Below are 12891 nucleotides of genomic sequence, written 5' to 3'. Positions count from 1 at the left end.
AGCTTGTGTATGGAAATTTAAATTGTTTCAAATGGATGTCAATAGTGCCTTTCTAAATGGGATCCTCAATGAAGAAGTGTATGTGGAGCAACCCAAAGGGTTTCAAGACCGTAGGTTTCCAAATCATGTCTATAGACTTAGAAAAGCTCTCTATGGTTTAAAGCAAGCTCCTAAAGCTTGGCATGAAAGACCCACATCCTATCTTCTTAAGAAATGATTCATGAGAAGGGGAGCTGATCGAACATTGTTCATTAGAAGAAATGATGAAGTGTTCTTGGTAGTACAAATCTATGTGGATGACATACTCTACCTCCAGTGAGTGCGCTTTAGATTTTGCCAAAGAGATGAAAAGTGAGTTTGAGATGAGCATGATAGGAGAATTGACCTATTTTCTTGGTTTCCAAGTGAAACAACTCAAGGATGGGATTTTCCTATCCTAATCCAAGTACGCAGGGAACTTGTCAAAAAGTTTGGGCTTGAGTCAACTAAACATTTTAGGACACCAATGCCTACCAACCTAAAGCTAAGTAAGGATGAATCCGGGAAAGGGGTAGAGGAAACATTGTATAGAAGCATGATTGGTAGCCTTTTGTACCTCACTGCTAGTAGACCAGACATAGCTTTTAGTGTTGGAGTGTGTGCTAGGTATCAGGCATGTCCTAAGGAATCTCATCTCATAGCTCTTAAGCGTATCATTAGGTACATTGCTGGTACTTTAGAGCTGGGTCTTTGGTATCCATTTGACACTTATTTTGATGTAGCTTGCTACACTGATGCTGATTGGGCTGGAAATGTGGATGATAGGAAAAGCATTTCAGGTGGTTGTTTCTATATTGGAAATTGTTTGGTTGCTTGGATGAGTAAGAAGCAAAACTCTGTTTCGCTTTCCACAGCTGAAGCGGAATACATTGTTGCCGGTAGTTGTTGTTCTCAGCTTTTGTGGATCAAGCAAAAGTTGAGAGACTATGGAATATATCAAGGAACCATGGTAGTGTTTTGTGACAATACTAGTGCAATCAACATCTCCAAGAACCCTGTTCTGCACTCTAAAACAAAACACATTGACATTAGACATCACTTCATTCGTGACTTAGTTGAAGACAAAATGGTGTCATTGGAATATGTTCCAACTGAGGGTCAAATTGCTGATTTTCTTACTAAACCTTTGGATGTGTCTAGGTTTGAATCACTTAGAAAGTCCATAGGTTTATGCACAGTCAATTGACTTTCTCTAGAACCTGTTTAGGACACTTCTTACATATCCTTGAGTCTTAGTTGTCTTCCTATGTTCCTAACTTTAATCAAGTTGATGTCTTTTTGTTTTGGTTCAATCCTTTCTTCATTTTTCATAAATTTCAACATTTGTTGAGTTCATGAAAGTGACATGCTTACACTTTTGTTTAAGAGTTAAATTGACTCTTAATGATCTTAAAAGCTTCAAGATGTTTTTATCTCCATGGCTTGATTGATAAACATGATATTGAATCCTTGCTATTTTGATTTGATTAGATAAACCTCAAAGGGTTAGCTTTATTTTTTTTAAGTGAGTAACAACTCATGGTTGAACCTTGTGATTACATAAATTGTGAGTAATGTTCTTTATAGTCTAAATGCAAACTTATGTTTATCTAATGAGCATTAAAAAGTGAGTAAAGTCATCCAGAATATCCTTGAGTGTTTAAGATTATTCTTCCTTGATTGTTTGTCCTCCAAGATCAATACCACTTGACTCCAACACTTAGAAATTTTTTTGTGAAAAGTTTCCTGCAGTTGCACAATTTTGTTCCTTCACCGAGAGCTCTTGATCGATGTGTGGATCGATCCACCAAGATCGATACCACTTATGCATTTGTGTCAAATTCCATTTTTGCCCTCATTTGGTTCAACTCCTTTGGTTTAATGATTCAGGGGTATTTTCGTAACTTTTTATATAATTTTAAAAAAAAATTTGAAATGTCAAAAACCTCAAATCTGGTTAATCTTCTCATTTATTTCCAAGCCTTAGGGTTTTCGTTCTAGAGAAGAACCCTTCGTCTCTACCTGTCACCGTCGTTTGGTTCAATCCGGCTATTGTCACCGGAAATCTTCGTCGTGCACAGCTCTCATTCTCATTTCTATCTACTGTCGGTGTTTCGGTGTACTGTTAGCTGGTCTCATCTCAAATTTTTCTTCTCTGTTTGTCGCCTGTTTGTCGCCGGACTGCATTTCCATTTTCGTTAGTCGGCATTCGTTCCAGCTTTTCTTGTGGTCTCACTGATCTGGTATCTTCCCCATCACAGGATTGCTGATCTGGTAGCCCCTGGTCTTCACAGCTTTTCTCTTGTGTACAGGTTGGTTTTTCTTCCATTGGTGTTGTTGGTTAGTTTTTGTGTGAGATTTTCTCACAATAGTCTATTTGAGTGGATTATTTGGGAAATATGCCTCCAAAAGGTCGTAGAAGCAAAACCCCTGTTAAAGGGTCATCCTCTAGAACCTCAAAAGGTGCTCGAGATGAAAATTTACCCATCATTCCTTCTCTCCAGCCTTCCAGTATCCCTAAGGCTCCTGCAAAAACTTCCATTGATGGGATTCGTTTCCATGTTTTCCCAGCAAAATTCTGTAGAGACCAATACACCAAGGTTTATCGTCAGAGGTCTCTTGTTCTTAAGATACAATTTCATTTAGAATATTTTCTCGACACACCAATTCCAGACCTGTTTGTAGAACTAGGATGACTTCCTCTAACAAACTTCACTGGGTCTGTTTGTGCTCCTATTGTCCGAATGTTTTATTCGAACATTATTGAGCATGACTTGGATGAGTCCTACCTCCAGTCAAGTCTTTTTGGAATTGTTGTTAAAGTCACCCCTAAGATAATTGTTGAAGTCTTAGGCATCCCGTTGGTTCAAGCACCCTTTGTGAGTGATTTGGAAATCACCTCTGACCTGTTGGATAGAGTGTCTATTGACTTATGGGGAGAGGTCCGAGGTCAGCTAGGCTCAGGGGTACACACTGGTAGCCTATCTCATCCTGTTTGGGTGTTAGCTACTTTTCTATCATTCTTAGTTTATCCCTCCTCTCATCGGGCAAACATTTGTACGAATGGTTGCATTCTCTTGTCTCGGATCCTTCATCGGGAACCCATCAACCTAGCATCTTGCATCTTAGATGAGATGATTTTTCGAGGAGATCCTACAGTGTTTAAGAAGGAGGTTCTTCCCTATGACATTTTAATCACAAAAATCTGCCAAAAGGCTGGAGTTGTGTTTCCTGTAAATTCTCATTTTCTTGTGCCAATGGGTCCCATTGATACCTCTTCTGGGAATCGACGTCAGGGACAGATTAAGGGTGTCCTTGGTTCTAAGAAGAAGGTGTGCCATAGTAGAGCCAAGAGAAAATTTGGTGAAAGTGATGCAGATTCAGATGTAGATTCCAGTGTCCTAGCTCAACTTTGTGCTAGGTTTGATGCTTTGGATGAGAAGATTTCTGCTCAATCCACCTTATTGCCTGAGCAGATTTCTCAACTCCAATCTCATATGGAGAGAGACTTCTCACTAATTGATGGACAAATGCTTTGCAACATGGATCAGCTGCACGCTCTTAAAGATTTTGTCCATAAGCATCGCTCTTAGCCAAGTAGCATCTAGTTACTTTTTTTGGACAGCTCTTTGTCTTGTGTACTTTGCTTATCATGTTCATTTTGATCGACTTATGTACATTGCTTATTTTGGACAACTCTTTGTCTCATTCTAGGACAAAAAGGGAGAGACATTTTACACTTGACATGTAGTTGATCATGACATTGTGTTTTGTGCTTTGGATATTTGATATGTTGATCATGATCATTTTGTTTTGTATTTGTGGATATTGGACATGATTATTTTGACTCATGAATGCATATTGACTATCTTTAGGCAAATGATTTTTGTGGATATATGTGGATATCTATGTGTTAATTTATTTAAATCTTGTGGAAGTGCCTTGGAATATGTATAGGTGCTACTAATGCTTTTCTTGACATTTGTTTGCAGGTATTGTAGTACCTAGGTTGTGGTTTTGAGTAAGTGAGGGGCCTTGTATGAGAGTTGGGTGGGGCTTACTTACTTGTACTCATTCGTGTTGTAAAGGGTTTTATCCCAGAATTGCCAAAGGGGGAGATTGTGAGTGTTTAGCTAGGTTGGCAATTCCGAAAAAAATTCCTAAGTGTTCTCTCACTCGGCTTTCCTATTCCTATTCGTACTACTTGACTTTGAAGACTAAGACTTTACTAAGAGGCCGAGGTATGTAGTCGAGTGTGGAGTGATTGGATGTGAATCAACCTAGTTTTTAATCTTTAAATGTGTTAGAAAGTTGGGAAAAATGTTTTTTGGTGCAAGACTTTCGTTCCTCTGTTTCTGGATCGATCCAGGTGTAGGGGTGGATCTATCCAACTAATGTTTTTTTGATCAAATCTCAGCCATTAGATTAAGGGTTTTTGTTTACACTTTAAAAACCAATCTTCTCTCATTTTTTGGAGAGAGAGACTGCAGAAAACGTGGGGAGAGCAGCCACACTCCTAGTGTTCTTCATTTTCTCATTTTTGCTTTCCTAAAATGGGGTTTTTGATTGCAAAAAAAATCCACTTCTCTTAATGTTTTCCAAACTAGTTTTTAATGGATTTTCTTGAGCAATAAATGGGTTGATTCATTCTTTAATTCACATCTCAATCTTTCATTCTATTTGGGTTTGGGTACATACCCATTTTTCTTCTTGTGTGGATTCAAGAAGAGGCTGGGATTGAGCTTAGTGCGGACTCCAAGTGTGCTCCGAAAGAATAAGAGAGAAGCTGAAAATGAAGGCACTAGTCAAGTAGTCCGGGAAGGATTGGTTGGCTTGAGCTAGGTAAAACCTTGTACTCAGTTTTTATTCTTCATAGTGGAGTCTTTCAATCGGTGATAGGCCCGTGGTTTTTGATCTCTTTGGAGGTTTTCCACGTTAAAATCCTGTGTTCATTGTCTCTTTCTCTCATTTTACATTTTGATTTATTTTTTAGGAATGTTGAAGCATTTGCATGTGTTTTGCATTGATAAATTGTTGGGAGAGTGTTGATGCATACATTCTTGTTTGTGGATGTTATGATTTGTTGAAAAGTTGTTGGAAGAAAAGTTTCTTGACATTAAGATAGTATAAGGTTAGGTAATATTTGTTGAGAGAATTTCAAAATTGTTATAAAACACCTATTCACCCCCACCCCTCCTCATCTCTAGGTGTATTCCATTATTGAGATTCACATTTTCACATACAAACATATATATATATATATATATATATATATATATATATATATATATATGCAGACACAATACCAAAAATCGGTTGTCATCCAATGATTAGGATGTTTTGCTTTCACTCAAAATATTTTAAAAAGTAAATTGAAAAAATATATAAAAATTAAGAATAAGGTTGAGTTCATTAAATACGAAGAAAGATCAACAACTTTACATACATATTTTAAGAAAAAATTGAATTGAGAAAATAGAAATTGTAAAAAGTTTGTATTATGAAATTATTAATTTATATTTCCCTACGTCTTTTAAAATTTCTAAAAAAATTATTATCTTATATATTTAGTGACGTTATTTATTTTAAAAAAGGTTCAATTTTAATTTTAAAAAAGATTTAGTAAAATTCTCATAAATATATTACAATATTTTTCTTTTAAAGAAAACCATTTAGGGTATGTTTGAAAAATAGAGAAAATGTTAGAATATATATATATATATTTGGATGACATAAAAGAAAGAGATAGAAAGAAAAGAAGAAGAAGAAGAAGAAATTTAAAATATTTTTCTTAATATTTTATCAAAATAAGAAAATAATTAAAATAAATTTTAGAGTAAAAGATTGCAATAAGAAAGTAAAAAAGGAAAATCTTATATAGCATAAATAATTTATAATAAATAAAAAGAATATATAACCAAAACCACTTATTATAAATTAATTAATTTATTTAGAATTTTAATTTATATTATATTAAATAACTAAGAATAAAAAATATCAATTAAGAGTAGGGTTTGATTAAATATAGTTTCCATAAATCAATTGAATTTTATTTTTATCATCCGAATACATTAATAACAAAAAATTTTATTTAAAAGACTATAAATTTTAATTGAAATGATCTAATAAAAAAAATCTTTATTTTATAAAAATGATAAACATGGAATAGAAAAGTTATAACTTTTAAAATTCATTGATTGTGTTTTGCCTAAACATGGTTATGAATAAAAATTATAAACATGGTTAACGTTAGTGGTTCTTGTATATTATTATATATTTTTTATAACTTCATTGGTTAAAATGAATAAGGGTAAAAATGTCAATTTAATAGTTTAAATAATAAGTGCTTAGAGCCTTAGTAGTGCTTTTAAAAAGTGTTTCTAGTCCTAAAAACACTTAAAAATGTTTTCATGGTAAAAATTAGGTGTTTGACAATATTTTGAAAAATACTTTTGAAACTTTAGAAAAACACTTACAATGTTTTTTAGAGAAGCACTTTGGAGGTATTTCTTTAAAAAAACACTTCAATTTTTTTTAATATTCCTAAAATACCCTTTTATGCTATCATCTGTTTCCCAAGTGTCAAACAAAAGTAGAACAAGACATGAAAAAAAATATGGGTTTGAAAAATTAAAATCATTTAAATAGCTACATTTCGTTCCTAATGGTTTCGTGTTGAACAGTTATTGAGTCAAAAGTAAATTTGTTTAACACCTTAATCATAATTTGTTTTATTTAAAAAAATTGTCATATGATGGTTGATATTTATTTATTAATCCATTTTTTTTGTAAGTATTTTTAAAATTTTCTTATAATCATAACAATAATTTTTTGAGTTTTTTTAATAATATAAATGTTTATACATTTTTTTGTAGTAAAAATTTTTGGTTTATTATAATATTTTTCTTTTTGTAATAAATGCCCATTTTAGTAATTTATTATCATTAAAAATGTTTTTGTACTTATACGACATTTTATTAAAAACCATGGTTTTAAAAATCAAACCAGACAAATCGATCGAACTGTCAGCTAGTCACCGTTCTAGTCTAATTTGCACCTTTGAGCCAGACAACTTTTGAATTAGCCTCAAACCATAAGAACCAACATTCGAAACACCTTAATCATAAATTGTTTTATTTTAAAGAATTGTTATATGATGATTGATATTTATTTATTAATCCATTTTTTTGTAAATATTTTTAAATAATTTTTTGAGTTTTTTAACAATATAAATGTTTATATATTTTTTTGTAATAAAAGTTTTTGGTTTATTATAATATTTTTATTTTTGTAATAAATGTCATTTTTAGTAATTTATTATTATTAAAAACGTTTTCGTACTTATACTTATACGACATATTATTAAAAACCATGTGTGGACCCCGCATTTCACACGATGACGTGACTCACTTTTTTTATTTATTTGGTGAAATTTTGATTTTTAGAAAAGACTTGGAGTTGTCACTTATTTTTGTTTTATTTTTAAAGGGAAACACAAAATAAGAAAGAAAAACCCTAAGTGTGACTCCTAAATGAAAAATAGGTTTGTAAAAAACCAAAGTTGGGTCTGGGGTCAGGTTATCTATTGGGAAGGTATGGTAAAAGACCGTAACACCCCTCTAAGTCCCTAAAAATAAGTCTTTACTAAATAAGGTGATACAAGTGTGACAATTGAAAAGGAAATCAATTGATACCAAAGGATAGTCTTATAATGGAAACAAATCATGCATAGAGAATAAATAAGGTAGGAGTGAGATCATATAGCAAGTAATAATGCGTTATCATGAAATGTGATTAGTGCATAATAATGAATACAAAATATATCACATGTGTCACAAAACAGAGTAAGATACCATCAATGTCAATTATGCACTTCACTCAAATTATTTTTAAAGAAAATATCTTAGATGTTGGGCTCCTACCAAAGCCCAATTGATTTTGCATGAATTAATTCCACAAATTTCATTATTTTGAAATTATGAAAATCATATTCATGCTTATTTAAAATCAAGAGAAATACAAGATTATTTGAAAATCAAAGAAAATTTGTGAAAGTGCTTACTTGAAGGGAAATTTAGTAAGTTTATAAAAAAAAAAAAAAAAAAAAAAGATTTTTTGACCTAAAACCCTACGAAATGAAGAAAAATTAATGACTTAAAAAAATCATTTGAAAACCAAAGTGAAATTAATATTATTTGAGAAAAATTGGAGTTTTGAAAATTATTTAAAAATTGGAGTGTGGAAAATTATTTTTAACATCAAATGATGAAAAAAATAAGAGGATGACATGTGGCCATTGGGATTGCATGCCAAAAGTGGCAATGCATAGCCATACACATGTGGCATTTTCTTCATTAATTCTCTGCTACATGACCACCATATATACAACCACCTTCAGCTTGTTTCTTCATTAGAGTTTCAGCACAATTCAGCCATGAAAATACCCACAAAACTTCACTTGGATTTTAACCATTTGATCACCCTATATGCAGTCACCTTCAACTTGTTTCTTCACTAGAGTTTCAACACAATTCAATCATGAAAATACCCACAAAACTTCACTTGGATTTCAGCCATTCGATCACCTTATAAGCTAGTTTCTTCACTATAGTTTCAACACAATTCAACCATGAAAATACCCACAAAACTTCACTTGGATTTCAACCATCCGATCATCCTATATGCAGCCACCAAATCTACTGAAGTTCAACCATATTTCTACTTAAATTAAAGAAACTTTCAGTCATAAACAATCTCTGTCTATACAACCATTGATCTCCACTGAAATGCAGCTATGAAACTCTATTACGTGGCTACAATTCAATCATCCAATTCTATTAATTTTCTACTAGGAACTAACACTTTTTCCACTTGAATTTTATCCACATGTTGCTGCCATATGCTACTACCACTAATGCGATCTCCACTAGATGTTGTCATTTTTCAATTCTCCCACCGAAATGCAACAACAAAAGAAGAAAATGATTCATAATTAGTACCTCAAACTAACTGAACGTGTTCTTGTCTTCGATATTACAATATTTATGTCTACCATTCTCAGATTATCTTCCATTTCACCGAAATTCAAAACTATAATCTCCATTAGAAAATTCCAAAACATCTTCCAATCATCCGTTGAAATTCATAGTTACGATCCTTAAAATCTCTCACTGAGATTCATGGCTACAATCTTCTAATCCTCCTGTTGAAATTCATGGTTGCATCCATCTGAAAAGTGTCCGTCTTGCAATATGATGACTTCCAAAATCTGGTGATGATCGGGTATGGTGATGGTAAGTTAACCTGCTGCAACTCCTCTATGGAGACATGAACTGGTGGTAATCAAGAAAATAATGAAGATGTTGCTTCTTGTTTTCAATTGCAATAGACAGTAGAGGAGATGGTGCCAATAACAGTGATCCTTCTTTATAAGCGATGTCGGTGTCCAATTTAAGTTTGCCAATGGAGGTGCATGACGATCTCCAGTTGTGGACAACGTGAAATAAAGAATGGCGAACACCGATCTGGAACTGCAGAAAAATCCCTTATGATGTGCACAAAAAACTCGAAAAGAATAGTGATGCCGATAGAAATCTTACTTTTACTAGAGCTTATGTCATTGTGTGAAACTTCCCCACTTGGAACTAGCCATGATGACCTCAACCCCACCATTAGCAAGAAACAGAGATGAATAATAATAATAATAATAATAATAATAATAACGTAAAAACAGAGCATGAACTTGGCTCTATGTCATAGATCCTCAAAGAGCAAAGAACATGAGGGATTTAAAGAAAGTAAGAGCATGATTTTTATGTATCTAGTTCAAGAAAAGAGTAAGACATCAGACATTCACAAGAGAAAACAAACATATAAAAACCAAGCCAAAACAGAGCATGCATGTAGGGAGTTAGATCTAGCCAAGGAAACGAGTAGCCCTTGATATCCACACCACTCAACAAATCAATCTAAAAAAAAACAGTTGAAAATGAGAGTGAAATAGTGGGGAAATGAGAAATGAGAAGCTCACAGTAGCTTTTCTTGGAATGATCCCTCATGATCAAGAGTTGCATGGCTTCCAATTTTTTTTTTTTTTTCCTCTTTTTCAACTAGTACTCACCCTTTGTTTTTTTGTTCAACTCCCTCTTCTCACCTTACTTTCTACTTCGGCCCCCTCCTCTCTATAGAGCTATTCTTGTTAACGACATTGCCCAGCTCATCATCCTCTTTACCTTTTGTTCAGTTTTTCAACCATCTTCAAGCCTCTACCAGCTCCACTGCTTACCGCTTCAATTTTTCTTGATATATCACATGGTCAATGCGGGTCAACGACGGTCAAACGCGCTATAGTGAAGTCAATGTGCTACAGTATATTATGCACTAAAGATATATATACTTAAACTCATTATATAAAGAAAATATTAAAATAATATTTTCAAGAGCAAATTAATTGTAATTATTTTATAATTAAATTCAAAATTTTCTTTTAATTGATTACCAAAAATATAAAAATTATATAATTTTCTTCATAATGTATTTAATATCATTAATAATGAATTAAATATTAAAAAATTATACATATATCATAATTTATTTTATATTGTTTAATACAATTGAATTAAGTGAATCATAATTTTAATATTAATATATATTTTAAAATTAGACATATTACAATCAAATATCATAATATTATATGTAATTTAATAATAGATGTACACTTATAAAATTCATATTTTTATCGATGCATACGATATTATTATCAAATATAATAAATCATATTATACATATATCAAATTATTTAATAAAACAACTCAAAAATATCATTATACTTCTAATTACATTTTTATGAAGTTTTTCTTATATTTTTATAAATTTTGATCAATTTTAGGCTTGTCGATATTTTTTTCCAAAATATCCGCCGATATATCTCCAATATATCTGTGATTACCGATATTTCATCCTTTGTCACATTCTTGCCACATGTCTCATGCATGCAGCTCCTATGGAAACTATCCCCCCATTCCAACAACATGCTACCGGCTCTTCCCGGTCCAAAGGAAAATCTATTGGTCCACAAGAGGGGTCTACACCATGGTTTTAAAAACCAGACCAATCTAGTTGGTCAAATTGGTAACCGTTTCGGTTTGGCTCACACCTTTGAGTCGGATAGATTTTGAACTAGTCTCAAACCCTCAGAACCGACGATCGGACCAATGAACTGGTTGACCCAGTTGGTTTTGGACAAATCAAATGATTCAAAAGGGTTTTTTTTCCCTCTTTTTCAAAACGACGTCTTTTAGATGTGTTTTGCATCGAAATGATGACATTTTGTCACTCAAACCCATCCCCTTTACCTTCTGCTTTACGTTGTTGTCACCCCCTAGCTCTAGTCAAACGTCGTCGTTGGCTCGACAACCGCACCATCCCGACGATAATGCCATCCTGATGGCGACCCATCTCGACGACAACGCGCTCTGCATTGTTGTTGTTCCTCCTCCAACTACATTTTCGCGCTCCCTCAACTTGAGTACAATGTCATCGTCGTCCAAACAACCACGTCATCCTGAGGTGACCCATCTTGATGATGAAACAATCTCGAACACCATTTCCACGATGACATCATTCATAATGTTGACTTTTTCCACAAGTAATAATTCGATAATTCAATAATTCAATAGATTTTGAAAATTTTAAAGTTTTAATATAAAAATATCAAAGTGACTAATTTTGTGGCTCTAATTTACTAATTTTGTAAATTTTAAATTTGGTTATTAAATAAGTAAAAAAATCTTGATATTTGAATTAATTATCTTTAAAGAGAAAAACTTTTAAATATTTGTTATATACATATAAATCTGTTATTGGTTGAAAATACCAATTATATATATAGAATTTTGTCATTGGTTGAAAACAAGATATATGATAGAAAAAAATTATTTTTTGGTATCATAATTAAATTTTCAAAAAATAAATAAATGGTAAATTAATGATTCAATAACATATCAATATTTCAATCCTAACATTTCATATGTGTGGTTAAATATGAATTATAAAATAAAAATGTCAAAAAATAATATTTAAATATAAAAACACGAGATTATGAGTCTTTCACTCACATTTTCATATTTTCTTTATATTTTTTTATTTTTATATTATTTTATTATTTTATTTCCATTATTAGTTATTTTAATTTTACAATTGTAATCTTTTTAACTTCATGGTTTCTAAAATTATAATTTTAATTCAAATTAATGAAAATATTATGATTTAAAAAAATTTATGAAAAATTGTGTTACTCATAATTTATCATTTTTATTTTTAAAATTATTTTTAATTTTAATAATATATCAAATATATATTTATAACATTACCGATTCGATCAATGAATCATGAATCGATAACTTTTCTAGTTTAATAACCGATTCGATTCTAAATACATTGTTAAAAACACTATTATAATCATTTTTCTAGATTTTCGTAAAAGCCTTTTTCACATAAGTGGTACAAAAGAAAACACTTCCAATAAAAACAATTCGACAAAAAACATTGTTAAACGGACCCTTAAAGCGCGTTTGACAGTGATTCTAGAAAACGTTTCTAACATTTTTAACACTTGAGAATTTTTATCTTTCAAGTATTAAAAATATTAAAAACACTTTCTAAAATCACTATAAAACATATTCAGAACCCATTTGGTAGTGATTTTAGGAAGCACTTTTAATATTTTTAATACTGAAAATTTTTTATCATTAAAAAAATGTTTTCTAAAATCACTCTCAAATACACTCTTAGTAAGTTTCAAGTCAAACAATTTAAATATAATTTAACTTAAAATCAAATATAAAGCACTACATATTGAGAGGGTATTTGATA

Source organism: Vitis riparia, chromosome 13, assembly GCF_004353265.1.
Source record: "Vitis riparia cultivar Riparia Gloire de Montpellier isolate 1030 chromosome 13, EGFV_Vit.rip_1.0, whole genome shotgun sequence".
Taxonomy (NCBI): Eukaryota; Viridiplantae; Streptophyta; class Magnoliopsida; order Vitales; family Vitaceae; genus Vitis; species Vitis riparia.
This window is presented reverse-complemented; position numbering follows the sequence as displayed.